This window comes from Ascaphus truei, unplaced genomic scaffold (assembly GCF_040206685.1).
Source record: "Ascaphus truei isolate aAscTru1 unplaced genomic scaffold, aAscTru1.hap1 HAP1_SCAFFOLD_234, whole genome shotgun sequence".
In the NCBI taxonomy this organism is placed as follows: Eukaryota; Metazoa; Chordata; class Amphibia; order Anura; family Ascaphidae; genus Ascaphus; species Ascaphus truei.
In genome coordinates this window covers 48,569-73,135 of record NW_027455259.1, presented here as the reverse complement: position 1 = coordinate 73,135, position 24,567 = coordinate 48,569, and the positions used below count along the sequence as shown (strand labels likewise).

Below are 24,567 nucleotides of genomic sequence, written 5' to 3'. Positions count from 1 at the left end.
ATCATGAGACAGCAATCTCCACCTACGGCCATACTACCTTGAAAGCGCCCGATCCCGTCACATCTCGGAAGCTAAGCAGGGTGAGGCTTGATTAGTACTGGGTTGGGAGACTGCCTGGGAATACCAGGTGCTGTGGGTGTTTTTATTTTTTGCTTCCCTAATGAAAATATACATGGCATTCCTTGCAGCTAATGAAAATGTTTCATTTTTTACTACTTTTTTCCCGCAGTGGCAAAGAAATATATCGTTTTTTCCTCAGAAAGTTCAACACAATGCAACCTTCCAAAATAGAATTCTGACATCGAGAATTCCGTCTATAGTACATTTGAGTGCACCTGTCATTTTCTCACTCTCTGTGTATGCATGGAGCAAGATATAGGCTCATGGATTTAAGAATGAGAGGATATCATGAGACAGCAATCTCCACCTACGGCCATACTACCTTGAAAGCGCCCGATCCCGTCAGATCTCGGAAGCTAAGCAGGGTGAGGCTTGATTAGTACTGGGTTGGGAGACTGCCTGGGAATACCAGGTGCTGTGGGTGTTTTTATTTTTCGCTTCCCTAATGAAAATATACATGGCATTCCTTGCAGCAAATGAAAATGTTTCATTTTTTACTACTTTTTTCCCGCAGTGGCAAAGAAATATATCGTTTTTTCCTCAGAAAGTTCAACACAATGCAACCTTCCAAAATAGAATTCTGACATCAAGAATTCCGTCTATAGTACATTTGAGTGCACCTGTCATTTTCTCAGTCTCTGTGTATGCATGGAGCAAGATATAGGCTCATGGATTTAAGAATGAGAGGATATCATGAGACAGCAATCTCCACCTACGGCCATACTACCTTGAAAGCGCCCGATCCCGTCAGATCTCGGAAGCTAAGCAGGGTGAGGCTTGATTAGTACTGGGTTGGGAGACTGCCTGGGAATACCAGGTGCTGTGGGTGTTTTTATTTTTCGCTTCCATAATGAAAATATACATGGCATTCCTTGCAGCTAATGAAAATGTTTCATTTTTTACTACTTTTTTCCTGCAGTGGCAAAGAAATATATCGTTTTTTCCTCAGAAAGTTCAACACAATGCAACCTTCCAAAATAGAATTCTGACATCAAGAATTCCGTCTATAGTACATTTGAGTGCACCTGTCATTTTCTCAGTCTCTGTGTATGCATGGAGCAAGATATAGGCTCATGGATTTAAGAATGAGAGGATATCATGAGACAGCAATCTCCACCTACGGCCATACTACCTTGAAAGCGCCCGATCCCGTCACATCTCGGAAGCTAAGCAGGGTGAGGCTTGATTAGTACTGGGTTGGGAGACTGCCTGGGAATACCAGGTGCTGTGGGTGTTTTTATTTTTCGCTTCCATAATGAAAATATACATGGCATTCCTTGCAGCTAATGAAAATGTTTCATTTTTTACTACTTTTTTCCTGCAGTGGCAAAGAAATATATCGTTTTTTCCTCAGAAAGTTCAACACAATGCAACCTTCCAAAATAGAATTCTGACATCAAGAATTCCGTCTATAGTACATTTGAGTGCACCTGTCTTTTTCTCAGTCTCTGTGTATGCATGGAGCAAGATATAGGCTCATGGATTTAAGAATGAGAGGATATCATGAGACAGCAATCTCCACCTACGGCCATACTACCTTGAAAGCGCCCGATCCCGTCACATCTCGGAAGCTAAGCAGGGTGAGGCTTGATTAGTACTGGGTTGGGAGACTGCCTGGGAATACCAGGTGCTGTGGGTGTTTTTATTTTTTGCTTCCCTAATGAAAATATACATGGCATTCCTTGCAGCTAATGAAAATGTTTCATTTTTTACTACTTTTTTCCCGCAGTGGCAAAGAAATATATCGTTTTTTCCTCAGAAAGTTCAACACAATGCAACCTTCCAAAATAGAATTCTGACATCGAGAATTCCGTCTATAGTACATTTGAGTGCACCTGTCATTTTCTCAGTCTCTGTGTATGCATGGAGCAAGATATAGGCTCATGGATTTAAGAATGAGAGGATATCATGAGACAGCAATCTCCACCTACGGCCATACTACCTTGAAAGCGCCCGATCCCGTCAGATCTCGGAAGCTAAGCAGGGTGAGGCTTGATTAGTACTGGGTTGGGAGACTGCCTGGGAATACCAGGTGCTGTGGGTGTTTTTATTTTTCGCTTTCCTAATGAAAATATACATGGCATTCCTTGCAGCAAATGAAAATGTTTCATTTTTTACTACTTTTTTCCCGCAGTGGCAAAGAAATATATCGTTTTTTCCTCAGAAAGTTCAACACAATGCAACCTTCCAAAATAGAATTCTGACATCAAGAATTCCGTCTATAGTACATTTGAGTGCACCTGTCATTTTCTCAGTCTCTGTGTATGCATGGAGCAAGATATAGGCTCATGGATTTAAGAATGAGAGGATATCATGAGACAGCAATCTCCACCTACGGCCATACTACCTTGAAAGCGCCCGATCCTGTCAGATCTCGGAAGCTAAGCAGCGTGAGGCTTGATTAGTACTGGGTTGGGAGACTGCCTGGGAATACCAGGTGCTGTGGGTGTTTTTATTTTTCGCTTCCCTAATGAAAATATACATGGCATTCCTTGCAGCAAATGAAAATGTTTCATTTTTTACTACTTTTTTCCCGCAGTGGCAAAGAAATATATCGTTTTTTCCTCAGAAAGTTCAACACAATGCAACCTTCCAAAATAGAATTCTGACATCAAGAATTCCGTCTATAGTACATTTGAGTGCACCTGTCATTTTCTCAGTCTCTGTGTATGCATGGAGCAAGATATAGGCTCATGGATTTAAGAATGAGAGGATATCATGAGACAGCAATCTCCACCTACGGCCATACTACCTTGAAAGCGCCCGATCCTGTCAGATCTCGGAAGCTAAGCAGCGTGAGGCTTGATTAGTACTGGGTTGGGAGACTGCCTGGGAATACCAGGTGCTGTGGGTGTTTTTATTTTTCGCTTCCCTAATGAAAATATACATGGCATTCCTTGCAGCAAATGAAAATGTTTCATTTTTTACTACTTTTTTCCCGCAGTGGCAAAGAAATATATCGTTTTTTCCTCAGAAAGTTCAACACAATGCAACCTTCCAAAATAGAATTCTGACATCAAGAATTCCGTCTATAGTACATTTGAGTGCACCTGTCATTTTCTCAGTCTCTGTGTATGCATGGAGCAAGATATAGGCTCATGGATTTAAGAATGAGAGGATATCATGAGACAGCAATCTCCACCTACGGCCATACTACCTTGAAAGCGCCCGATCCTGTCAGATCTCGGAAGCTAAGCAGCGTGAGGCTTGATTAGTACTGGGTTGGGAGACTGCCTGGGAATACCAGGTGCTGTGGGTGTTTTTATTTTTCGCTTCCCTAATGAAAATATACATGGCATTCCTTGCAGCAAATGAAAATGTTTCATTTTTTACTACTTTTTTCCCGCAGTGGCAAAGAAATATATCGTTTTTTCCTCAGAAAGTTCAACACAATGCAACCTTCCAAAATAGAATTCTGACATCAAGAATTCCGTCTATAGTACATTTGAGTGCACCTGTCATTTTCTCAGTCTCTGTGTATGCATGGAGCAAGATATAGGCTCATGGATTTAAGAATGAGAGGATATCATGAGACAGCAATCTCCACCTATGGCCATACTACCTTGAAAGCGCCCGATCCTGTCAGATCTCGGAAGCTAAGCAGGGTGAGGCTTGATTAGTACTGGTTGGGAGACTGCCTGGGAATACCAGGTGCTGTGGGTGTTTTTATTTTTCGCTTCCCTAATGAAAATATACATGGCATTCCTTGCAGCAAATGAAAATGTTTCATTTTTTACTACTTTTTTCCCGCAGTGGCAAAGAAATATATCGTTTTTTCCTCAGAAAGTTCAACACAATGCAACCTTCCAAAATAGAATTCTGACATCAAGAATTCCGTCTATAGTACATTTGAGTGCACCTGTCATTTTCTCAGTCTCTGTGTATGCATGGAGCAAGATATAGGCTCATGGATTTAAGAATGAGAGGATATCATGAGACAGCAATCTCCACCTACGGCCATACTACCTTGAAAGCGCCCGATCCCGTCAGATCTCGGAAGCTAAGCAGGGTGAGGCTTGATTAGTACTGGGTTGGGAGACTGCCTGGGAATACCAGGTGCTGTAGGGGTTTTTATTTTTTGCTTCCCTAATGAAAATATACATGGCATTCCTCGCAGCAAATGAAAATGTTTAATTTCTTGCTACTTTTTTCCCGTAGTGGCAAAGAAATATATAGTTTTTTCCTCTGAAAGTTCAACACAATGCAACCTTCCAAAATAGAATTCTGACATCGAGAATTCCGTCTATAGTACATTTGAGTGCACCTGTCATTTTCTCAGTCTCTGTGTATGCATGGAGCAAGATATAGGCTCATGGATTTAAGAATGAGAGGATATCATGAGACAGCAATCTCCACCTACGGCCATACAACCTTGAAAGCGCCAAATCCCGTCAGATCTCGGAAGCTAAGCAGGGTGAGGCTTGATTAGTACTGGGTTGGGAGACTGCCTGGGAATACCAGGTGCTGTAGGTGTTTTTATTTTTCGCTTCCCTAATGAAAATATACATGGCATTCCTCGCAGCAAATGAAAATGTTTCATTTCTTGCTACTTTTTTCCCGGAGTGGCAAAGAAATATATCGTTTTTTCCTCTGAAAGTTCAACACAATGCAACCTTCCAATATAGAATTCTGACATCAAGAATTCCGTCTATAGTACATTTGAGTGCACCTGTCATTTTCTCAGTCTCTGATTTAATTTCCCAATTTAAGGTAATTCTTCAAGAATGTATTTTTTTAACGGTCACAATAATACACTTATGCCTCCCATGTCATTTAGAAATATATCATACAGGCCTCAGAACACTCAGCATGTTATATGGTGAGCTTGTGGCTCACAGAGTTGGGGTGTGCAGTGTTCAAGCTGATACTTGGAAAAGATAGTGAGTTCAAATCCAAACAGGAGGAGGTTGAATATAGGCACCTCTGAAATTTTTTACTACTTTTTTCCCACTTTTTTCCCGCAGTGGCAAAGAAATATATCGTTTTTTCCTCAGAAAGTTCAACACAATGCAACCTTCCAAAATAGAATTCTGACATCAAGAATTCCGTCTATAGTACATTTGAGTGCACCTGTCATTTTCTCAGTCTCTGTGTATGCATGGAGCAAGATATAGGCTCATGGATTTAAGAATGAGAGGATATCATGAGACAGCAATCTCCACCTACGGCCATACTACCTTGAAAGCGCCCGATCCTGTCAGATCTCGGAAGCTAAGCAGCGTGAGGCTTGATTAGTACTGGGTTGGGAGACTGCCTGGGAATACCAGGTGCTGTGGGTGTTTTTATTTTTCGCTTCCCTAATGAAAATATACATGGCATTCCTTGCAGCAAATGAAAATGTTTCATTTTTTACTACTTTTTTCCCGCAGTGGCAAAGAAATATATCGTTTTTTCCTCAGAAAGTTCAACACAATGCAACCTTCCAAAATAGAATTCTGACATCAAGAATTCCGTCTATAGTACATTTGAGTGCACCTGTCATTTTCTCAGTCTCTGTGTATGCATGGAGCAAGATATAGGCTCATGGATTTAAGAATGAGAGGATATCATGAGACAGCAATCTCCACCTACGGCCATACTACCTTGAAAGCGCCCGATCCTGTCAGATCTCGGAAGCTAAGCAGCGTGAGGCTTGATTAGTACTGGGTTGGGAGACTGCCTGGGAATACCAGGTGCTGTGGGTGTTTTTATTTTTCGCTTCCCTAATGAAAATATACATGGCATTCCTTGCAGCAAATGAAAATGTTTCATTTTTTACTACTTTTTTCCCGCAGTGGCAAAGAAATATATCGTTTTTTCCTCAGAAAGTTCAACACAATGCAACCTTCCAAAATAGAATTCTGACATCAAGAATTCCGTCTATAGTACATTTGAGTGCACCTGTCATTTTCTCAGTCTCTGTGTATGCATGGAGCAAGATATAGGCTCATGGATTTAAGAATGAGAGGATATCATGAGACAGCAATCTCCACCTACGGCCATACTACCTTGAAAGCGCCCGATCCTGTCAGATCTCGGAAGCTAAGCAGCGTGAGGCTTGATTAGTACTGGGTTGGGAGACTGCCTGGGAATACCAGGTGCTGTGGGTGTTTTTATTTTTCGCTTCCCTAATGAAAATATACATGGCATTCCTTGCAGCAAATGAAAATGTTTCATTTTTTACTACTTTTTTCCCGCAGTGGCAAAGAAATATATCGTTTTTTCCTCAGAAAGTTCAACACAATGCAACCTTCCAAAATAGAATTCTGACATCAAGAATTCCGTCTATAGTACATTTGAGTGCACCTGTCTTTTTCTCAGTCTCTGTGTATGCATGGAGCAAGATATAGGCTCATGGATTTAAGAATGAGAGGATATCATGAGACAGCAATCTCCACCTACGGCCATACTACCTTGAAAGCGCCCGATCCCGTCACATCTCGGAAGCTAAGCAGGGTGAGGCTTGATTAGTACTGGGTTGGGAGACTGCCTGGGAATACCAGGTGCTGTGGGTGTTTTTATTTTTTGCTTCCCTAATGAAAATATACATGGCATTCCTTGCAGCTAATGAAAATGTTTCATTTTTTACTACTTTTTTCCCGCAGTGGCAAAGAAATATATCGTTTTTTCCTCAGAAAGTTCAACACAATGCAACCTTCCAAAATAGAATTCTGACATCGAGAATTCCGTCTATAGTACATTTGAGTGCACCTGTCATTTTCTCAGTCTCTGTGTATGCATGGAGCAAGATATAGGCTCATGGATTTAAGAATGAGAGGATATCATGAGACAGCAATCTCCACCTACGGCCATACTACCTTGAAAGCGCCCGATCCCGTCAGATCTCGGAAGCTAAGCAGGGTGAGGCTTGATTAGTACTGGGTTGGGAGACTGCCTGGGAATATCAGGTGCTGTGGGTGTTTTTATTTTTCGCTTCCCTAATGAAAATATACATGGCATTCCTTGCAGCAAATGAAAATGTTTCATTTTTTACTACTTTTTTCCCGCAGTGGCAAAGAAATATATCGTTTTTTCCTCAGAAAGTTCAACACAATGCAACCTTCCAAAATAGAATTCTGACATCAAGAATTCCGTCTATAGTACATTTGAGTGCACCTGTCATTTTCTCAGTCTCTGTGTATGCATGGAGCAAGATATAGGCTCATGGATTTAAGAATGAGAGGATATCATGAGACAGCAATCTCCACCTACGGCCATACTACCTTGAAAGCGCCCGATCCTGTCAGATCTCGGAAGCTAAGCAGCGTGAGGCTTGATTAGTACTGGGTTGGGAGACTGCCTGGGAATACCAGGTGCTGTGGGTGTTTTTATTTTTCGCTTCCCTAATGAAAATATACATGGCATTCCTTGCAGCAAATGAAAATGTTTCATTTTTTACTACTTTTTTCCCGCAGTGGCAAAGAAATATATCGTTTTTTCCTCAGAAAGTTCAACACAATGCAACCTTCCAAAATAGAATTCTGACATCAAGAATTCCGTCTATAGTACATTTGAGTGCACCTGTCATTTTCTCAGTCTCTGTGTATGCATGGAGCAAGATATAGGCTCATGGATTTAAGAATGAGAGGATATCATGAGACAGCAATCTCCACCTACGGCCATACTACCTTGAAAGCGCCCGATCCTGTCAGATCTCGGAAGCTAAGCAGCGTGAGGATTGATTAGTACTGGGTTGGGAGACTGCCTGGGAATACCAGGTGCTGTGGGTGTTTTTATTTTTCGCTTCCCTAATGAAAATATACATGGCATTCCTTGCAGCAAATGAAAATGTTTCATTTTTTACTACTTTTTTCCCGCAGTGGCAAAGAAATATATCGTTTTTTCCTCAGAAAGTTCAACACAATGCAACCTTCCAAAATAGAATTCTGACATCAAGAATTCCGTCTATAGTACATTTGAGTGCACCTGTCATTTTCTCAGTCTCTGTGTATGCATGGAGCAAGATATAGGCTCATGGATTTAAGAATGAGAGGATATCATGAGACAGCAATCTCCACCTACGGCCATACTACCTTGAAAGCGCCCGATCCTGTCAGATCTCGGAAGCTAAGCAGCGTGAGGCTTGATTAGTACTGGGTTGGGAGACTGCCTGGGAATACCAGGTGCTGTGGGTGTTTTTATTTTTCGCTTCCCTAATGAAAATATACATGGCATTCCTTGCAGCAAATGAAAATGTTTCATTTTTTACTACTTTTTTCCCGCAGTGGCAAAGAAATATATCGTTTTTTCCTCAGAAAGTTCAACACAATGCAACCTTCCAAAATAGAATTCTGACATCAAGAATTCCGTCTATAGTACATTTGAGTGCACCTGTCTTTTTCTCAGTCTCTGTGTATGCATGGAGCAAGATATAGGCTCATGGATTTAAGAATGAGAGGATATCATGAGACAGCAATCTCCACCTACGGCCATACTACCTTGAAAGCGCCCGATCCCGTCACATCTCGGAAGCTAAGCAGGGTGAGGCTTGATTAGTACTGGGTTGGGAGACTGCCTGGGAATACCAGGTGCTGTGGGTGTTTTTATTTTTTGCTTCCCTAATGAAAATATACATGGCATTCCTTGCAGCTAATGAAAATGTTTCATTTTTTACTACTTTTTTCCCGCAGTGGCAAAGAAATATATCGTTTTTTCCTCAGAAAGTTCAACACAATGCAACCTTCCAAAATAGAATTCTGACATCGAGAATTCCGTCTATAGTACATTTGAGTGCACCTGTCATTTTCTCAGTCTCTGTGTATGCATGGAGCAAGATATAGGCTCATGGATTTAAGAATGAGAGGATATCATGAGACAGCAATCTCCACCTACGGCCATACTACCTTGAAAGCGCCCGATCCCGTCAGATCTCGGAAGCTAAGCAGGGTGAGGCTTGATTAGTACTGGGTTGGGAGACTGCCTGGGAATATCAGGTGCTGTGGGTGTTTTTATTTTTCGCTTCCCTAATGAAAATATACATGGCATTCCTTGCAGCAAATGAAAATGTTTCATTTTTTACTACTTTTTTCCCGCAGTGGCAAAGAAATATATCGTTTTTTCCTCAGAAAGTTCAACACAATGCAACCTTCCAAAATAGAATTCTGACATCAAGAATTCCGTCTATAGTACATTTGAGTGCACCTGTCATTTTCTCAGTCTCTGTGTATGCATGGAGCAAGATATAGGCTCATGGATTTAAGAATGAGAGGATATCATGAGACAGCAATCTCCACCTACGGCCATACTACCTTGAAAGCGCCCGATCCCGTCAGATCTCGGAAGCTAAGCAGGGTGAGGCTTGATTAGTACTGGGTTGGGAGACTGCCTGGGAATACCAGGTGCTGTGGGTGTTTTTATTTTTCGCTTCCCTAATGAAAATATACATGGCATTCCTTGCAGCAAATGAAAATGTTTCATTTTTTACTACTTTTTTCCCGCAGTGGCAAAGAAATATATCGTTTTTTCCTCAGAAAGTTCAACACAATGCAACCTTCCAAAATAGAATTCTGACATCAAGAATTCCGTCTATAGTACATTTGAGTACACCTGTCATTTTCTCAGTCTCTGTGTATGCATGGAGCAAGATATAGGCTCATGGATTTAAGAATGAGAGGATATCATGAGACAGCAATCTCCACCTACGGCCATACTACCTTGAAAGCGCCCGATCCCGTCAGATCTCGGAAGCTAAGCAGGGTGAGGCTTGATTAGTACTGGGTTGGGAGACTGCCTGGGAATACCAGGTGCTGTGGGTGTTTTTATTTTTCGCTTCCATAATGAAAATATACATGGCATTCCTTGCAGCTAATGAAAATGTTTCATTTTTTACTACTTTTTTCCTGCAGTGGCAAAGAAATATATCGTTTTTTCCTCAGAAAGTTCAACACAATGCAACCTTCCAAAATAGAATTCTGACATCAAGAATTCCGTCTATAGTACATTTGAGTGCACCTGTCTTTTTCTCAGTCTCTGTGTATGCATGGAGCAAGATATAGGCTCATGGATTTAAGAATGAGAGGATATCATGAGACAGCAATCTCCACCTACGGCCATACTACCTTGAAAGCGCCCGATCCCGTCACATCTCGGAAGCTAAGCAGGGTGAGGCTTGATTAGTACTGGGTTGGGAGACTGCCTGGGAATACCAGGTGCTGTGGGTGTTTTTATTTTTTGCTTCCCTAATGAAAATATACATGGCATTCCTTGCAGCTAATGAAAATGTTTCATTTTTTACTACTTTTTTCCCGCAGTGGCAAAGAAATATATCGTTTTTTCCTCAGAAAGTTCAACACAATGCAACCTTCCAAAATAGAATTCTGACATCGAGAATTCCGTCTATAGTACATTTGAGTGCACCTGTCATTTTCTCACTCTCTGTGTATGCATGGAGCAAGATATAGGCTCATGGATTTAAGAATGAGAGGATATCATGAGACAGCAATCTCCACCTACGGCCATACTACCTTGAAAGCGCCCGATCCCGTCAGATCTCGGAAGCTAAGCAGGGTGAGGCTTGATTAGTACTGGGTTGGGAGACTGCCTGGGAATACCAGGTGCTGTGGGTGTTTTTATTTTTCGCTTCCCTAATGAAAATATACATGGCATTCCTTGCAGCAAATGAAAATGTTTCATTTTTTACTACTTTTTTCCCGCAGTGGCAAAGAAATATATCGTTTTTTCCTCAGAAAGTTCAACACAATGCAACCTTCCAAAATAGAATTCTGACATCAAGAATTCCGTCTATAGTACATTTGAGTGCACCTGTCATTTTCTCAGTCTCTGTGTATGCATGGAGCAAGATATAGGCTCATGGATTTAAGAATGAGAGGATATCATGAGACAGCAATCTCCACCTACGGCCATACTACCTTGAAAGCGCCCGATCCCGTCAGATCTCGGAAGCTAAGCAGGGTGAGGCTTGATTAGTACTGGGTTGGGAGACTGCCTGGGAATACCAGGTGCTGTGGGTGTTTTTATTTTTCGCTTCCATAATGAAAATATACATGGCATTCCTTGCAGCTAATGAAAATGTTTCATTTTTTACTACTTTTTTCCTGCAGTGGCAAAGAAATATATCGTTTTTTCCTCAGAAAGTTCAACACAATGCAACCTTCCAAAATAGAATTCTGACATCAAGAATTCCGTCTATAGTACATTTGAGTGCACCTGTCATTTTCTCAGTCTCTGTGTATGCATGGAGCAAGATATAGGCTCATGGATTTAAGAATGAGAGGATATCATGAGACAGCAATCTCCACCTACGGCCATACTACCTTGAAAGCGCCCGATCCCGTCACATCTCGGAAGCTAAGCAGGGTGAGGCTTGATTAGTACTGGGTTGGGAGACTGCCTGGGAATACCAGGTGCTGTGGGTGTTTTTATTTTTCGCTTCCATAATGAAAATATACATGGCATTCCTTGCAGCTAATGAAAATGTTTCATTTTTTACTACTTTTTTCCTGCAGTGGCAAAGAAATATATCGTTTTTTCCTCAGAAAGTTCAACACAATGCAACCTTCCAAAATAGAATTCTGACATCAAGAATTCCGTCTATAGTACATTTGAGTGCACCTGTCATTTTCTCAGTCTCTGTGTATGCATGGAGCAAGATATAGGCTCATGGATTTAAGAATGAGAGGATATCATGAGACAGCAATCTCCACCTACGGCCATACTACCTTGAAAGCGCCCGATCCTGTCAGATCTCGGAAGCTAAGCAGCGTGAGGCTTGATTAGTACTGGGTTGGGAGACTGCCTGGGAATACCAGGTGCTGTGGGTGTTTTTATTTTTCGCTTCCCTAATGAAAATATACATGGCATTCCTTGCAGCAAATGAAAATGTTTCATTTTTTACTACTTTTTTCCCGCAGTGGCAAAGAAATATATCGTTTTTTCCTCAGAAAGTTCAACACAATGCAACCTTCCAAAATAGAATTCTGACATCAAGAATTCCGTCTATAGTACATTTGAGTGCACCTGTCATTTTCTCAGTCTCTGTGTATGCATGGAGCAAGATATAGGCTCATGGATTTAAGAATGAGAGGATATCATGAGACAGCAATCTCCACCTACGGCCATACTACCTTGAAAGCGCCCGATCCTGTCAGATCTCGGAAGCTAAGCAGCGTGAGGCTTGATTAGTACTGGGTTGGGAGACTGCCTGGGAATACCAGGTGCTGTGGGTGTTTTTATTTTTCGCTTCCCTAATGAAAATATACATGGCATTCCTTGCAGCAAATGAAAATGTTTCATTTTTTACTACTTTTTTCCCGCAGTGGCAAAGAAATATATCGTTTTTTCCTCAGAAAGTTCAACACAATGCAACCTTCCAAAATAGAATTCTGACATCAAGAATTCCGTCTATAGTACATTTGAGTGCACCTGTCATTTTCTCAGTCTCTGTGTATGCATGGAGCAAGATATAGGCTCATGGATTTAAGAATGAGAGGATATCATGAGACAGCAATCTCCACCTACGGCCATACTACCTTGAAAGCGCCCGATCCTGTCAGATCTCGGAAGCTAAGCAGCGTGAGGCTTGATTAGTACTGGGTTGGGAGACTGCCTGGGAATACCAGGTGCTGTGGGTGTTTTTATTTTTCGCTTCCCTAATGAAAATATACATGGCATTCCTTGCAGCAAATGAAAATGTTTCATTTTTTACTACTTTTTTCCCGCAGTGGCAAAGAAATATATCGTTTTTTCCTCAGAAAGTTCAACACAATGCAACCTTCCAAAATAGAATTCTGACATCAAGAATTCCGTCTATAGTACATTTGAGTGCACCTGTCATTTTCTCAGTCTCTGTGTATGCATGGAGCAAGATATAGGCTCATGGATTTAAGAATGAGAGGATATCATGAGACAGCAATCTCCACCTACGGCCATACTACCTTGAAAGCGCCCGATCCTGTCAGATCTCGGAAGCTAAGCAGCGTGAGGCTTGATTAGTACTGGGTTGGGAGACTGCCTGGGAATACCAGGTGCTGTGGGTGTTTTTATTTTTCGCTTCCCTAATGAAAATATACATGGCATTCCTTGCAGCAAATGAAAATGTTTCATTTTTTACTACTTTTTTCCCGCAGTGGCAAAGAAATATATCGTTTTTTCCTCAGAAAGTTCAACACAATGCAACCTTCCAAAATAGAATTCTGACATCAAGAATTCCGTCTATAGTACATTTGAGTGCACCTGTCTTTTTCTCAGTCTCTGTGTATGCATGGAGCAAGATATAGGCTCATGGATTTAAGAATGAGAGGATATCATGAGACAGCAATCTCCACCTACGGCCATACTACCTTGAAAGCGCCCGATCCCGTCACATCTCGGAAGCTAAGCAGGGTGAGGCTTGATTAGTACTGGGTTGGGAGACTGCCTGGGAATACCAGGTGCTGTGGGTGTTTTTATTTTTTGCTTCCCTAATGAAAATATACATGGCATTCCTTGCAGCTAATGAAAATGTTTCATTTTTTACTACTTTTTTCCCGCAGTGGCAAAGAAATATATCGTTTTTTCCTCAGAAAGTTCAACACAATGCAACCTTCCAAAATAGAATTCTGACATCGAGAATTCCGTCTATAGTACATTTGAGTGCACCTGTCATTTTCTCAGTCTCTGTGTATGCATGGAGCAAGATATAGGCTCATGGATTTAAGAATGAGAGGATATCATGAGACAGCAATCTCCACCTACGGCCATACTACCTTGAAAGCGCCCGATCCCGTCAGATCTCGGAAGCTAAGCAGGGTGAGGCTTGATTAGTACTGGGTTGGGAGACTGCCTGGGAATATCAGGTGCTGTGGGTGTTTTTATTTTTCGCTTCCCTAATGAAAATATACATGGCATTCCTTGCAGCAAATGAAAATGTTTCATTTTTTACTACTTTTTTCCCGCAGTGGCAAAGAAATATATCGTTTTTTCCTCAGAAAGTTCAACACAATGCAACCTTCCAAAATAGAATTCTGACATCAAGAATTCCGTCTATAGTACATTTGAGTGCACCTGTCATTTTCTCAGTCTCTGTGTATGCATGGAGCAAGATATAGGCTCATGGATTTAAGAATGAGAGGATATCATGAGACAGCAATCTCCACCTACGGCCATACTACCTTGAAAGCGCCCGATCCTGTCAGATCTCGGAAGCTAAGCAGCGTGAGGCTTGATTAGTACTGGGTTGGGAGACTGCCTGGGAATACCAGGTGCTGTGGGTGTTTTTATTTTTCGCTTCCCTAATGAAAATATACATGGCATTCCTTGCAGCAAATGAAAATGTTTCATTTTTTACTACTTTTTTCCCGCAGTGGCAAAGAAATATATCGTTTTTTCCTCAGAAAGTTCAACACAATGCAACCTTCCAAAATAGAATTCTGACATCAAGAATTCCGTCTATAGTACATTTGAGTGCACCTGTCATTTTCTCAGTCTCTGTGTATGCATGGAGCAAGATATAGGCTCATGGATTTAAGAATGAGAGGATATCATGAGACAGCAATCTCCACCTACGGCCATACTACCTTGAAAGCGCCCGATCCTGTCAGATCTCGGAAGCTAAGCAGTGTGAGGATTGATTAGTACTGGGTTGGGAGACTGCCTGGGAATACCAGGTGCTGTGGGTGTTTTTATTTTTCGCTTCCCTAATGAAAATATACATGGCATTCCTTGCAGCAAATGAAAATGTTTCATTTTTTACTACTTTTTTCCCGCAGTGGCAAAGAAATATATCGTTTTTTCCTCAGAAAGTTCAACACAATGCAACCTTCCAAAATAGAATTCTGACATCAAGAATTCCGTCTATAGTACATTTGAGTGCACCTGTCATTTTCTCAGTCTCTGTGTATGCATGGAGCAAGATATAGGCTCATGGATTTAAGAATGAGAGGATATCATGAGACAGCAATCTCCACCTACGGCCATACTACCTTGAAAGCGCCCGATCCTGTCAGATCTCGGAAGCTAAGCAGCGTGAGGCTTGATTAGTACTGGGTTGGGAGACTGCCTGGGAATACCAGGTGCTGTGGGTGTTTTTATTTTTCGCTTCCCTAATGAAAATATACATGGCATTCCTTGCAGCAAATGAAAATGTTTCATTTTTTACTACTTTTTTCCCGCAGTGGCAAAGAAATATATCGTTTTTTCCTCAGAAAGTTCAACACAATGCAACCTTCCAAAATAGAATTCTGACATCAAGAATTCCGTCTATAGTACATTTGAGTGCACCTGTCTTTTTCTCAGTCTCTGTGTATGCATGGAGCAAGATATAGGCTCATGGATTTAAGAATGAGAGGATATCATGAGACAGCAATCTCCACCTACGGCCATACTACCTTGAAAGCGCCCGATCCCGTCACATCTCGGAAGCTAAGCAGGGTGAGGCTTGATTAGTACTGGGTTGGGAGACTGCCTGGGAATACCAGGTGCTGTGGGTGTTTTTATTTTTTGCTTCCCTAATGAAAATATACATGGCATTCCTTGCAGCTAATGAAAATGTTTCATTTTTTACTACTTTTTTCCCGCAGTGGCAAAGAAATATATCGTTTTTTCCTCAGAAAGTTCAACACAATGCAACCTTCCAAAATAGAATTCTGACATCGAGAATTCCGTCTATAGTACATTTGAGTGCACCTGTCATTTTCTCAGTCTCTGTGTATGCATGGAGCAAGATATAGGCTCATGGATTTAAGAATGAGAGGATATCATGAGACAGCAATCTCCACCTACGGCCATACTACCTTGAAAGCGCCCGATCCCGTCAGATCTCGGAAGCTAAGCAGGGTGAGGCTTGATTAGTACTGGGTTGGGAGACTGCCTGGGAATATCAGGTGCTGTGGGTGTTTTTATTTTTCGCTTCCCTAATGAAAATATACATGGCATTCCTTGCAGCAAATGAAAATGTTTCATTTTTTACTACTTTTTTCCCGCAGTGGCAAAGAAATATATCGTTTTTTCCTCAGAAAGTTCAACACAATGCAACCTTCCAAAATAGAATTCTGACATCAAGAATTCCGTCTATAGTACATTTGAGTGCACCTGTCATTTTCTCAGTCTCTGTGTATGCATGGAGCAAGATATAGGCTCATGGATTTAAGAATGAGAGGATATCATGAGACAGCAATCTCCACCTACGGCCATACTACCTTGAAAGCGCCCGATCCCGTCAGATCTCGGAAGCTAAGCAGGGTGAGGCTTGATTAGTACTGGGTTGGGAGACTGCCTGGGAATACCAGGTGCTGTGGGTGTTTTTATTTTTCGCTTCCCTAATGAAAATATACATGGCATTCCTTGCAGCAAATGAAAATGTTTCATTTTTTACTACTTTTTTCCCGCAGTGGCAAAGAAATATATCGTTTTTTCCTCAGAAAGTTCAACACAATGCAACCTTCCAAAATAGAATTCTGACATCAAGAATTCCGTCTATAGTACATTTGAGTACACCTGTCATTTTCTCAGTCTCTGTGTATGCATGGAGCAAGATATAGGCTCATGGATTTAAGAATGAGAGGATATCATGAGACAGCAATCTCCACCTACGGCCATACTACCTTGAAAGCGCCCGATCCCGTCAGATCTCGGAAGCTAAGCAGGGTGAGGCTTGATTAGTACTGGGTTGGGAGACTGCCTGGGAATACCAGGTGCTGTGGGTGTTTTTATTTTTCGCTTCCATAATGAAAATATACATGGCATTCCTTGCAGCTAATGAAAATGTTTCATTTTTTACTACTTTTTTCCTGCAGTGGCAAAGAAATATATCGTTTTTTCCTCAGAAAGTTCAACACAATGCAACCTTCCAAAATAGAATTCTGACATCAAGAATTCCGTCTATAGTACATTTGAGTGCACCTGTCTTTTTCTCAGTCTCTGTGTATGCATGGAGCAAGATATAGGCTCATGGATTTAAGAATGAGAGGATATCATGAGACAGCAATCTCCACCTACGGCCATACTACCTTGAAAGCGCCCGATCCCGTCACATCTCGGAAGCTAAGCAGGGTGAGGCTTGATTAGTACTGGGTTGGGAGACTGCCTGGGAATACCAGGTGCTGTGGGTGTTTTTATTTTTTGCTTCCCTAATGAAAATATACATGGCATTCCTTGCAGCTAATGAAAATGTTTCATTTTTTACTACTTTTTTCCCGCAGTGGCAAAGAAATATATCGTTTTTTCCTCAGAAAGTTCAACACAATGCAACCTTCCAAAATAGAATTCTGACATCGAGAATTCCGTCTATAGTACATTTGAGTGCACCTGTCATTTTCTCACTCTCTGTGTATGCATGGAGCAAGATATAGGCTCATGGATTTAAGAATGAGAGGATATCATGAGACAGCAATCTCCACCTACGGCCATACTACCTTGAAAGCGCCCGATCCCGTCAGATCTCGGAAGCTAAGCAGGGTGAGGCTTGATTAGTACTGGGTTGGGAGACTGCCTGGGAATACCAGGTGCTGTGGGTGTTTTTATTTTTCGCTTCCCTAATGAAAATATACATGGCATTCCTTGCAGCAAATGAAAATGTTTCATTTTTTACTACTTTTTTCCCGCAGTGGCAAAGAAATATATCGTTTTTTCCTCAGAAAGTTCAACACAATGCAACCTTCCAAAATAGAATTCTGACATCAAGAATTCCGTCTATAGTACATTTGAGTGCACCTGTCATTTTCTCAGTCTCTGTGTATGCATGGAGCAAGATATAGGCTCATGGATTTAAGAATGAGAGGATATCATGAGACAGCAATCTCCACCTACGGCCATACTACCTTGAAAGCGCCCGATCCCGTCAGATCTCGGAAGCTAAGCAGGGTGAGGCTTGATTAGTACTGGGTTGGGAGACTGCCTGGGAATACCAGGTGCTGTGGGTGTTTTTATTTTTCGCTTCCATAATGAAAATATACATGGCATTCCTTGCAGCTAATGAAAATGTTTCATTTTTTACTACTTTTTTCCTGCAGTGGCAAAGAAATATATCGTTTTTTCCTCAGAAAGTTCAACACAATGCAACCTTCCAAAATAGAATTCTGACATCAAGAATTCCGTCTATAGTACATTTGAGTGCACCTGTCATTTTCTCAGTCTCTGTGTATGCATGGAGCAAGATATAGGCTCATGGATTTAAGAATGAGAGGATATCATGAGACAGCAATCTCCACCTACGGCCATACTACCTTGAAAGCGCCCGATCCCGTCACATCTTGGAAGCTAAGCAGGGTGAGGCTTGATTAGTACTGGGTTGGGAGACTGCCTGGGAATACCAGGTGCTGTGGGTGTTTTTATTTTTCGCTTCCATAATGAAAATATACATGGCATTCCTTGCAGCTAATGAAAATGTTTCATTTTTTACTACTTTTTTCCTGCAGTGGCAAAGAAATATATCGTTTTTTCCTCAGAAAGTTCAACACAATGCAACCTTCCAAAATAGAATTCTGACATCAAGAATTCCGTCTATAGTACATTTGAGTGCACCTGTCTTTTTCTCAGTCTCTGTGTATGCATGGAGCAAGATATAGGCTCATGGATTTAAGAATGAGAGGATATCATGAGACAGCAATCTCCACCTACGGCCATACTACCTTGAAAGCGCCCGATCCCGTCACATCTCGGAAGCTAAGCAGGGTGAGGCTTGATTAGTACTGGGTTGGGAGACTGCCTGGGAATACCAGGTGCTGTGGGTGTTTTTATTTTTTGCTTCCCTAATGAAAATATACATGGCATTCCTTGCAGCTAATGAAAATGTTTCATTTTTTACTACTTTTTTCCCGCAGTGGCAAAGAAATATATCGTTTTTTCAACTGAAAGTTCAACACAATGCAACCTTCCAAAATAGAATTCTGACATCAAGAATTCCGTCTATAGTACATTTGAGTGCACCTGTCATTTTCTCAGTCTCTGTGTATGCATGGAGCAAGATATAGGCTCATGGATTTAAGAATGAGAGGATATCATGAGACAGCAATCTCCACCTACGGCCATACTACCTTGAAAGCGCCCGATCCCGTCAGATCTCGGAAGCTAAGCAGGGTGAGGCTTGATTAGTACTGGGTTGGGAGACTGCCTGGGAATACCAGGTGCTGTGGGTGTTTTTATTTTTCGCTTCCCTAATGAAAATATACATGGCATTCCTTGCAGCAAATGAAAATGTTTCATTTTTTACTACTTTTTTCCCGCAGTGGCAAAGAAATATATCGTTTTTTCCTCAGAAAGTTCAACACAATGCAACCTTCCAAAATAGAATTCTGACATCAAGAATTCCGTCTATAGTACATTTGAGTACACCTGTCATTTTCTCAGTCTCTGTGTATGCATGGAGCAAGATATAGGCTCATGGATTTAAGAATGAGAGGATATCATGAGACAGCAATCTCCACCTACGGCCATACTAACTTGAAAGCGCCCGATCCCGTCAGATCTCGGAAGCTAAGCAGGGTGAGGCTTGATTAGTACTGGGTTGGGAGACTGCCTGGGAATACCAGGTGCTGTGGGTGTTTTTATTTTTCGCTTCCATAATGAAAATATACATGGCATTCCTTGCAGCTAATGAAAATGTTTCATTTTTTACTACTTTTTTCCTGCAGTGGCAAAGAAATATATCGTTTTTTCCTCAGAAAGTTCAACACAATGCAACCTTCCAAAATAGAATTCTGACATCAAGAATTCCGTCTATAGTACATTTGAGTGCACCTGTCATTTTCTCAGTCTCTGTGTATGCATGGAGCAAGATATAGGCTCATGGATTTAAGAATGAGAGGATATCATGAGACAGCAATCTCCACCTACGGCCATACTACCTTGAAAGCGCCCGATCCCGTCACATCTCGGAAGCTAAGCAGCGTGAGGCTTGATTAGTACTGGGTTGGGAGACTGCCTGGGAATACCAGGTGCTGTGGGTATTTTTATTTTTCGCTTCCCTAATGAAAATATACATGGCATTCCTTGCAGCAAATGAAAATGTTTCATTTTTTACTACTTTTTTCCCGCAGTGGCAAAGAAATATATCGTTTTTTCCTCAGAAATTTCAACACAATGCAACCTTCCAAAATAGAATTCTGACATCAAGAATTCCGTCTATAGTACATTTGAGTGCACCTGTCATTTTCTCAGTCTCTGTGTATGCATGGAGCAAGATATAGGCTCATGGATTTAAGAATGAGAGGATATCATGAGACAGCAATCTCCACCTACGGCCATACTACCTTGAAAGCGCCCGATCCTGTCAGATCTCGGAAGCTAAGCAGGGTGAGGCTTGATTAGTACTGGGTTGGGAGACTGCCTGGGATTACCAGGTGCTGTGGGTGTTTTTATTTTTTGCTTCCCTAATGAAAATATACATGGCATTCCTTGCAGCTAATGAAAATGTTTCATTTTTTACTACTTTTTTCCCGCAGTGGCAAAGAAATATATCGTTTTTTCCTCAGAAAGTTCAACACAATGCAACCTTCCAAAATAGAATTCTGACATCGAGAATTCCGTCTATAGTACATTTGAGTGCACCTGTCATTTTCTCAGTCTCTGTGTATGCATGGAGCAAGATATAGGCTCATGGATTTAAGAATGAGAGGATATCATGAGACAGCAATCTCCACCTACGGCCATACTACCTTGAAAGCGCCCGATCCCGTCAGATCTCGGAAGCTAAGCAGGGTGAGGCTTAATTAGTACTGGGTTGGGAGACTGCCTGGGAATACCAGGTGCTGTGGGTGTTTTTATTTTTCGCTTCCCTAATGAAAATATACATGGCATTCCTTGCAGCAAATGAAAATGTTTCATTTTTTACTACTTTTTTCCCGCAGTGGCAAAGAAATATATCGTTTTTTCCTCAGAAAGTTCAACACAATGCAACCTTCCAAATAGAATTCTGACATCAAGAATTCCGTCTATAGTACATTTGAGTGCACCTGTCATTTTCTCAGTCTCTGTGTATGCATGGAGCAAGATATAGGCTCATGGATTTAAGAATGAGAGGATATCATGAGACAGCAATCTCCACCTACGGCCATACTACCTTGAAAGCGCCCGATCCCGTCAGATCTCGGAAGCTAAGCAGGGTGAGGCTTGATTAGTACTGGGTTGGGAGACTGCCTGGGAATACCAGGTGCTGTAGGTGTTTTTATTTTTCGCTTCCCTAATGAAAATATACATGGCATTCCTTGCAGCAAATGAAAATGTTTCATTTCTTGCTACTTTTTTCCCGCAGTGGCAAAGAAATATATCGTTTTTTCCTCTGAAAGTTCAACACAATGCAACCTTCCAAAATAGAATTCTGACATCAAGAATTCCGTCTATAGTACATTTGAGTGCACCTGTCATTTTCTCAGTCTCTGTGTATGCATGGAGCAAGATATAGGCTCATGGATTTAAGAATGAGAGGATATCATGAGACAGCAATCTCCACCTACGGCCATACTACCTTGAAAGCGCCCGATCCCGTCAGATCTCGGAAGCTAAGCAGGGTGAGGCTTGATTAGTACTGGGTTGGGAGACTGCCTGGGAATACCAGGTGCTGTGGGTGTTTTTATTTTTTGCTTCCCTAATGAAAATATACATGGCATTCCTTGCAGCAAATGAAAATGTTTCATTTTTTACTACTTTTTTCCCTCAGTGGCAAAGAAATATATCGTTTTTTCCTCAGAAAGTTCAACACAATGCAACCTTCCAAAATAGAATTCTGACATCAAGAATTCCGTCTATAGTACATTTGAGTGCACCTGTCATTTTCTCAGTCTCTGTGTATGCATGGAGCAAGATATAGGCTCATGGATTTAAGAATGAGAGGATATCATGAGACAACAATCTCCACCTACGGCCATACTACCTTGAAAGCGCCCGATCCCGTCAGATCTCGGAAGCTAAGCAGGGTGAGGCTTGATTAGTACTGGGTTGGGAGACTGCCTGGGAATACCAGGTGCTGTGGGTGTTTTTATTTTTTGCTTCCCTATTGAAAATATACATGGCATTCCTTGCAGCTAATGAAAATGTTTCATTTTTTACTACTTTTTTCCCGCAGTGGCAAAGAAATATATCGTTTTTTCCTCAAAAAGTTCAACACAATGCAACCTTCCAAAATAGAATTCTGACATCAAGAATTCCGTCTATAGTACATTTGAGTGCACCTGTCATTTTCTCAGTCTATGTGTATGCATGGAGCAAGATATAGGCTCATGGATTTAAGAATGAGAGGATATCATGAGACAGCAATCTCCACCTACGGCCATACTACCTTGAAAGCGCCCGATCCCGTCAGATCTCGGAAGCTAAGCAGCGTGAGGCTTGATTAGTACTGGGTTGGGAGACTGCCTGGGAATACCAGGTGCTGTGGGTGTTTTTATTTTTCGCTTCCCTAATGAAAATATACATGGCATTCCTTGCAGCAAATGAAAATGTTTCATTTTTTACTACTTTTTTCCCGCAGTGGCAAAGAAATATATCGTTTTTTCCTCAGAAAGTTCAACACAATGCAACCTTCCAAAATAGAATTCTGACATCAAGAATTCCGTCTATAGTACATTTGAGTGCACCTGTCATTTTCTCAGTCTATGTGTATGCATGGAGCAAGATATAGGCTCATGGATTTAAGAATGAGAGGATATCATGAGACAGCAATCTCCACCTACGGCCATACTACCTTGAAAGCGCCCGATCCCGTCAGATCTCGGAAGCTAAGCAGGGTGAGGCTTGATTAGTACTGGTTGGGAGACTGCCTGGGAATACCAGGTGCTGTGGGTGTTTTTATTTTTTGCTTCCCTAATGAAAATATACATGGCATTCCTTGCAGCTAATGAAAATGTTTCATTTTTTACTACTTTTTTCCCGCAGTGGCAAAGAAATATATCGTTTTTTCCTCTGAAAGTTCAACATAATGCAACCTTCCAAAATAGAATTCTGACATCAAGAATTTCGTCTATAGTACATTTGAGTGCACCTGTCATTTTCTCAGTCTCTGTGTATGCATGGAGCAAGATATAGGCTCATGGATTTAAGAATGAGAGGATATCATGAGACAGCAATCTCCACCTACGGCCATACTACCTTGAAAGCGCCCGATCCTGTCAGATCTCGGAAGCTAAGCAGCGTGAGGCTTGATTAGTACTGGGTTGGGAGACTGCCTGGGAATACCAGGTGCTGTGGGTGTTTTTATTTTTCGCTTCCCTAATGAAAATATACATGGCATTCCTTGCAGCAAATGAAAATGTTTCATTTTTTACTACTTTTTTCCCGCAGTGGCAAAGAAATATATCGTTTTTTCCTCAGAAAGTTCAACACAATGCAACCTTCCAAAATAGAATTCTGACATCAAGAATTCCGTCTATAGTACATTTGAGTGCACCTGTCATTTTCTCAGTCTCTGTGTATGCATGGAGCAAGATATAGGCTCATGGATTTAAGAATGAGAGGATATCATGAGACAGCAATCTCCACCTACGGCCATACTACCTTGAAAGCGCCCGATCCCGTCAGATCTCGGAAGCTAAGCAGGGTGAGGCTTGATTAGTACTGGGTTGGGAGACTGCCTGGGAATACCAGGTGCTGTAGGGGTTTTTATTTTTTGCTTCCCTAATGAAAATATACATGGCATTCCTCGCAGCAAATGAAAATGTTTAATTTCTTGCTACTTTTTGCCCGTAGTGGCAAAGAAATATATCGTTTTTTCCTCTGAAAGTTCAACACAATGCAACCTTCCAATATAGAATTCTGACATCAAGAATTCCGTCTATAGTACATTTGAGTGCACCTGTCATTTTCTCAGTCTCTGATTTAATTTCCCAATTTAAGGTAATTCTTCAAGAATGTATTTTTTTAACGGTCACAATAATACACTTATGCCTCCCATGTCATTTAGAAATATATCATACAGGCCTCAGAACACTCAGCATGTTATATGGTGAGCTTGTGGCTCACAGAGTTGGGGTGTGCAGTGTTCAAGCTGATACTTGGAAGAGATAGTGAGTTCAAATCCAAACAGGAGGAGGTTGAATATAGGCACCTCTGAAATTTTTTACTACTTTTTTCCCGCAGTGGCAAAGAAATATATCGTTTTTTCCTCAGAAAGTTCAACACAATGCAACCTTCCAAAATAGAATTCTGACATCAAGAATTCCGTCTATAGTACATTTGAGTGCACCTGTCATTTTCTCAGTCTCTGTGTATGCATGGAGCAAGATATAGGCTCATGGATTTAAGAATGAGAGGATATCATGAGACAGCAATCTCCACCTACGGCCATACTACCTTGAAAGCGCCCGATCCTGTCAGATCTCGGAAGCTAAGCAGCGTGAGGCTTGATTAGTACTGGGTTGGGAGACTGCCTGGGAATACCAGGTGCTGTGGGTGTTTTTATTTTTCGCTTCCCTAATGAAAATATACATGGCATTCCTTGCAGCAAATGAAAATGTTTCATTTTTTACTACTTTTTTCCCGCAGTGGCAAAGAAATATATCGTTTTTTCCTCAGAAAGTTCAACACAATGCAACCTTCCAAATA

At 41.3% G+C, this 24,567-nt stretch overlaps 36 non-coding genes and 23 pseudogenes across 36 annotated transcripts; all 59 read left to right on the top strand.

The window, feature by feature from the left end:
• The first annotated feature begins 20 nt into the window (after nucleotides 1-20).
• On the top strand, nucleotides 21-139 carry LOC142478094 (5S ribosomal RNA). The gene has a single exon (XR_012792988.1). It is a non-coding gene; the product is annotated as a 5S ribosomal RNA (ribosomal RNA).
• A 286-nt stretch (nucleotides 140-425) lies between these two features.
• On the top strand, nucleotides 426-544 carry LOC142477835 (5S ribosomal RNA). Its single transcript, XR_012792736.1, has one exon. It is a non-coding gene; the product is annotated as a 5S ribosomal RNA (ribosomal RNA).
• A 286-nt stretch (nucleotides 545-830) lies between these two features.
• LOC142477833 (5S ribosomal RNA) lies at nucleotides 831-949 on the top strand. Its single transcript, XR_012792734.1, has one exon. It is a non-coding gene; the product is annotated as a 5S ribosomal RNA (ribosomal RNA).
• Nucleotides 950-1,235: 286 nt separating this feature from the next.
• Nucleotides 1,236-1,354, top strand: LOC142478093 (5S ribosomal RNA). Its single transcript, XR_012792987.1, has one exon. It is a non-coding gene; the product is annotated as a 5S ribosomal RNA (ribosomal RNA).
• A 286-nt stretch (nucleotides 1,355-1,640) lies between these two features.
• LOC142478092 (5S ribosomal RNA) lies at nucleotides 1,641-1,759 on the top strand. Its single transcript, XR_012792986.1, has one exon. It is a non-coding gene; the product is annotated as a 5S ribosomal RNA (ribosomal RNA).
• Nucleotides 1,760-2,045: 286 nt separating this feature from the next.
• Nucleotides 2,046-2,164, top strand: LOC142477832 (5S ribosomal RNA). Its single transcript, XR_012792733.1, has one exon. It is a non-coding gene; the product is annotated as a 5S ribosomal RNA (ribosomal RNA).
• Nucleotides 2,165-2,450: 286 nt separating this feature from the next.
• Nucleotides 2,451-2,569, top strand: LOC142478154 (5S ribosomal RNA; annotated as a pseudogene).
• A 286-nt stretch (nucleotides 2,570-2,855) lies between these two features.
• On the top strand, nucleotides 2,856-2,974 carry LOC142478153 (5S ribosomal RNA; annotated as a pseudogene).
• A 286-nt stretch (nucleotides 2,975-3,260) lies between these two features.
• On the top strand, nucleotides 3,261-3,379 carry LOC142478152 (5S ribosomal RNA; annotated as a pseudogene).
• A 286-nt stretch (nucleotides 3,380-3,665) lies between these two features.
• LOC142478196 (5S ribosomal RNA) lies at nucleotides 3,666-3,783 on the top strand (annotated as a pseudogene).
• Nucleotides 3,784-4,069: 286 nt separating this feature from the next.
• Nucleotides 4,070-4,188, top strand: LOC142477903 (5S ribosomal RNA). The gene has a single exon (XR_012792800.1). It is a non-coding gene; the product is annotated as a 5S ribosomal RNA (ribosomal RNA).
• A 286-nt stretch (nucleotides 4,189-4,474) lies between these two features.
• Nucleotides 4,475-4,593, top strand: LOC142478215 (5S ribosomal RNA; annotated as a pseudogene).
• Nucleotides 4,594-5,280: 687 nt separating this feature from the next.
• Nucleotides 5,281-5,399, top strand: LOC142478151 (5S ribosomal RNA; annotated as a pseudogene).
• A 286-nt stretch (nucleotides 5,400-5,685) lies between these two features.
• LOC142478150 (5S ribosomal RNA) lies at nucleotides 5,686-5,804 on the top strand (annotated as a pseudogene).
• Nucleotides 5,805-6,090: 286 nt separating this feature from the next.
• On the top strand, nucleotides 6,091-6,209 carry LOC142478149 (5S ribosomal RNA; annotated as a pseudogene).
• A 286-nt stretch (nucleotides 6,210-6,495) lies between these two features.
• On the top strand, nucleotides 6,496-6,614 carry LOC142478091 (5S ribosomal RNA). Its single transcript, XR_012792985.1, has one exon. It is a non-coding gene; the product is annotated as a 5S ribosomal RNA (ribosomal RNA).
• Nucleotides 6,615-6,900: 286 nt separating this feature from the next.
• On the top strand, nucleotides 6,901-7,019 carry LOC142478031 (5S ribosomal RNA). Its single transcript, XR_012792924.1, has one exon. It is a non-coding gene; the product is annotated as a 5S ribosomal RNA (ribosomal RNA).
• A 286-nt stretch (nucleotides 7,020-7,305) lies between these two features.
• Nucleotides 7,306-7,424, top strand: LOC142478148 (5S ribosomal RNA; annotated as a pseudogene).
• A 286-nt stretch (nucleotides 7,425-7,710) lies between these two features.
• Nucleotides 7,711-7,829, top strand: LOC142478236 (5S ribosomal RNA; annotated as a pseudogene).
• Nucleotides 7,830-8,115: 286 nt separating this feature from the next.
• Nucleotides 8,116-8,234, top strand: LOC142478147 (5S ribosomal RNA; annotated as a pseudogene).
• A 286-nt stretch (nucleotides 8,235-8,520) lies between these two features.
• Nucleotides 8,521-8,639, top strand: LOC142478090 (5S ribosomal RNA). Its single transcript, XR_012792984.1, has one exon. It is a non-coding gene; the product is annotated as a 5S ribosomal RNA (ribosomal RNA).
• Nucleotides 8,640-8,925: 286 nt separating this feature from the next.
• Nucleotides 8,926-9,044, top strand: LOC142478019 (5S ribosomal RNA). Its single transcript, XR_012792913.1, has one exon. It is a non-coding gene; the product is annotated as a 5S ribosomal RNA (ribosomal RNA).
• Nucleotides 9,045-9,330: 286 nt separating this feature from the next.
• LOC142477830 (5S ribosomal RNA) lies at nucleotides 9,331-9,449 on the top strand. Its single transcript, XR_012792732.1, has one exon. It is a non-coding gene; the product is annotated as a 5S ribosomal RNA (ribosomal RNA).
• Nucleotides 9,450-9,735: 286 nt separating this feature from the next.
• Nucleotides 9,736-9,854, top strand: LOC142477829 (5S ribosomal RNA). Its single transcript, XR_012792731.1, has one exon. It is a non-coding gene; the product is annotated as a 5S ribosomal RNA (ribosomal RNA).
• Nucleotides 9,855-10,140: 286 nt separating this feature from the next.
• LOC142478089 (5S ribosomal RNA) lies at nucleotides 10,141-10,259 on the top strand. The gene has a single exon (XR_012792983.1). It is a non-coding gene; the product is annotated as a 5S ribosomal RNA (ribosomal RNA).
• Nucleotides 10,260-10,545: 286 nt separating this feature from the next.
• LOC142477828 (5S ribosomal RNA) lies at nucleotides 10,546-10,664 on the top strand. Its single transcript, XR_012792730.1, has one exon. It is a non-coding gene; the product is annotated as a 5S ribosomal RNA (ribosomal RNA).
• Nucleotides 10,665-10,950: 286 nt separating this feature from the next.
• Nucleotides 10,951-11,069, top strand: LOC142477827 (5S ribosomal RNA). The gene has a single exon (XR_012792729.1). It is a non-coding gene; the product is annotated as a 5S ribosomal RNA (ribosomal RNA).
• A 286-nt stretch (nucleotides 11,070-11,355) lies between these two features.
• Nucleotides 11,356-11,474, top strand: LOC142478088 (5S ribosomal RNA). The gene has a single exon (XR_012792982.1). It is a non-coding gene; the product is annotated as a 5S ribosomal RNA (ribosomal RNA).
• Nucleotides 11,475-11,760: 286 nt separating this feature from the next.
• LOC142478146 (5S ribosomal RNA) lies at nucleotides 11,761-11,879 on the top strand (annotated as a pseudogene).
• A 286-nt stretch (nucleotides 11,880-12,165) lies between these two features.
• On the top strand, nucleotides 12,166-12,284 carry LOC142478145 (5S ribosomal RNA; annotated as a pseudogene).
• A 286-nt stretch (nucleotides 12,285-12,570) lies between these two features.
• LOC142478143 (5S ribosomal RNA) lies at nucleotides 12,571-12,689 on the top strand (annotated as a pseudogene).
• A 286-nt stretch (nucleotides 12,690-12,975) lies between these two features.
• On the top strand, nucleotides 12,976-13,094 carry LOC142478142 (5S ribosomal RNA; annotated as a pseudogene).
• Nucleotides 13,095-13,380: 286 nt separating this feature from the next.
• LOC142478086 (5S ribosomal RNA) lies at nucleotides 13,381-13,499 on the top strand. The gene has a single exon (XR_012792980.1). It is a non-coding gene; the product is annotated as a 5S ribosomal RNA (ribosomal RNA).
• A 286-nt stretch (nucleotides 13,500-13,785) lies between these two features.
• LOC142478008 (5S ribosomal RNA) lies at nucleotides 13,786-13,904 on the top strand. Its single transcript, XR_012792902.1, has one exon. It is a non-coding gene; the product is annotated as a 5S ribosomal RNA (ribosomal RNA).
• A 286-nt stretch (nucleotides 13,905-14,190) lies between these two features.
• On the top strand, nucleotides 14,191-14,309 carry LOC142478141 (5S ribosomal RNA; annotated as a pseudogene).
• Nucleotides 14,310-14,595: 286 nt separating this feature from the next.
• On the top strand, nucleotides 14,596-14,714 carry LOC142478233 (5S ribosomal RNA; annotated as a pseudogene).
• A 286-nt stretch (nucleotides 14,715-15,000) lies between these two features.
• LOC142478140 (5S ribosomal RNA) lies at nucleotides 15,001-15,119 on the top strand (annotated as a pseudogene).
• Nucleotides 15,120-15,405: 286 nt separating this feature from the next.
• On the top strand, nucleotides 15,406-15,524 carry LOC142478085 (5S ribosomal RNA). The gene has a single exon (XR_012792979.1). It is a non-coding gene; the product is annotated as a 5S ribosomal RNA (ribosomal RNA).
• A 286-nt stretch (nucleotides 15,525-15,810) lies between these two features.
• On the top strand, nucleotides 15,811-15,929 carry LOC142477997 (5S ribosomal RNA). The gene has a single exon (XR_012792891.1). It is a non-coding gene; the product is annotated as a 5S ribosomal RNA (ribosomal RNA).
• A 286-nt stretch (nucleotides 15,930-16,215) lies between these two features.
• Nucleotides 16,216-16,334, top strand: LOC142477826 (5S ribosomal RNA). Its single transcript, XR_012792728.1, has one exon. It is a non-coding gene; the product is annotated as a 5S ribosomal RNA (ribosomal RNA).
• A 286-nt stretch (nucleotides 16,335-16,620) lies between these two features.
• Nucleotides 16,621-16,739, top strand: LOC142477825 (5S ribosomal RNA). The gene has a single exon (XR_012792727.1). It is a non-coding gene; the product is annotated as a 5S ribosomal RNA (ribosomal RNA).
• Nucleotides 16,740-17,025: 286 nt separating this feature from the next.
• LOC142478084 (5S ribosomal RNA) lies at nucleotides 17,026-17,144 on the top strand. Its single transcript, XR_012792978.1, has one exon. It is a non-coding gene; the product is annotated as a 5S ribosomal RNA (ribosomal RNA).
• Nucleotides 17,145-17,430: 286 nt separating this feature from the next.
• On the top strand, nucleotides 17,431-17,549 carry LOC142477824 (5S ribosomal RNA). The gene has a single exon (XR_012792726.1). It is a non-coding gene; the product is annotated as a 5S ribosomal RNA (ribosomal RNA).
• Nucleotides 17,550-17,835: 286 nt separating this feature from the next.
• On the top strand, nucleotides 17,836-17,954 carry LOC142477823 (5S ribosomal RNA). Its single transcript, XR_012792725.1, has one exon. It is a non-coding gene; the product is annotated as a 5S ribosomal RNA (ribosomal RNA).
• Nucleotides 17,955-18,240: 286 nt separating this feature from the next.
• Nucleotides 18,241-18,359, top strand: LOC142478211 (5S ribosomal RNA; annotated as a pseudogene).
• A 286-nt stretch (nucleotides 18,360-18,645) lies between these two features.
• LOC142478083 (5S ribosomal RNA) lies at nucleotides 18,646-18,764 on the top strand. Its single transcript, XR_012792977.1, has one exon. It is a non-coding gene; the product is annotated as a 5S ribosomal RNA (ribosomal RNA).
• Nucleotides 18,765-19,050: 286 nt separating this feature from the next.
• On the top strand, nucleotides 19,051-19,169 carry LOC142477821 (5S ribosomal RNA). The gene has a single exon (XR_012792723.1). It is a non-coding gene; the product is annotated as a 5S ribosomal RNA (ribosomal RNA).
• Nucleotides 19,170-19,455: 286 nt separating this feature from the next.
• Nucleotides 19,456-19,574, top strand: LOC142478018 (5S ribosomal RNA). Its single transcript, XR_012792912.1, has one exon. It is a non-coding gene; the product is annotated as a 5S ribosomal RNA (ribosomal RNA).
• Nucleotides 19,575-19,860: 286 nt separating this feature from the next.
• Nucleotides 19,861-19,979, top strand: LOC142478228 (5S ribosomal RNA; annotated as a pseudogene).
• A 286-nt stretch (nucleotides 19,980-20,265) lies between these two features.
• On the top strand, nucleotides 20,266-20,384 carry LOC142478189 (5S ribosomal RNA; annotated as a pseudogene).
• Nucleotides 20,385-20,670: 286 nt separating this feature from the next.
• LOC142477988 (5S ribosomal RNA) lies at nucleotides 20,671-20,789 on the top strand. Its single transcript, XR_012792882.1, has one exon. It is a non-coding gene; the product is annotated as a 5S ribosomal RNA (ribosomal RNA).
• Nucleotides 20,790-21,074: 285 nt separating this feature from the next.
• Nucleotides 21,075-21,193, top strand: LOC142477816 (5S ribosomal RNA). The gene has a single exon (XR_012792718.1). It is a non-coding gene; the product is annotated as a 5S ribosomal RNA (ribosomal RNA).
• Nucleotides 21,194-21,479: 286 nt separating this feature from the next.
• LOC142477820 (5S ribosomal RNA) lies at nucleotides 21,480-21,598 on the top strand. Its single transcript, XR_012792722.1, has one exon. It is a non-coding gene; the product is annotated as a 5S ribosomal RNA (ribosomal RNA).
• Nucleotides 21,599-21,884: 286 nt separating this feature from the next.
• On the top strand, nucleotides 21,885-22,003 carry LOC142477819 (5S ribosomal RNA). The gene has a single exon (XR_012792721.1). It is a non-coding gene; the product is annotated as a 5S ribosomal RNA (ribosomal RNA).
• Nucleotides 22,004-22,289: 286 nt separating this feature from the next.
• LOC142478036 (5S ribosomal RNA) lies at nucleotides 22,290-22,408 on the top strand. Its single transcript, XR_012792929.1, has one exon. It is a non-coding gene; the product is annotated as a 5S ribosomal RNA (ribosomal RNA).
• Nucleotides 22,409-22,694: 286 nt separating this feature from the next.
• LOC142478050 (5S ribosomal RNA) lies at nucleotides 22,695-22,812 on the top strand. The gene has a single exon (XR_012792943.1). It is a non-coding gene; the product is annotated as a 5S ribosomal RNA (ribosomal RNA).
• A 286-nt stretch (nucleotides 22,813-23,098) lies between these two features.
• On the top strand, nucleotides 23,099-23,217 carry LOC142478139 (5S ribosomal RNA; annotated as a pseudogene).
• A 286-nt stretch (nucleotides 23,218-23,503) lies between these two features.
• On the top strand, nucleotides 23,504-23,622 carry LOC142477902 (5S ribosomal RNA). Its single transcript, XR_012792799.1, has one exon. It is a non-coding gene; the product is annotated as a 5S ribosomal RNA (ribosomal RNA).
• A 676-nt stretch (nucleotides 23,623-24,298) lies between these two features.
• On the top strand, nucleotides 24,299-24,417 carry LOC142478138 (5S ribosomal RNA; annotated as a pseudogene).
• Nucleotides 24,418-24,567: the final 150 nt, after the last annotated feature.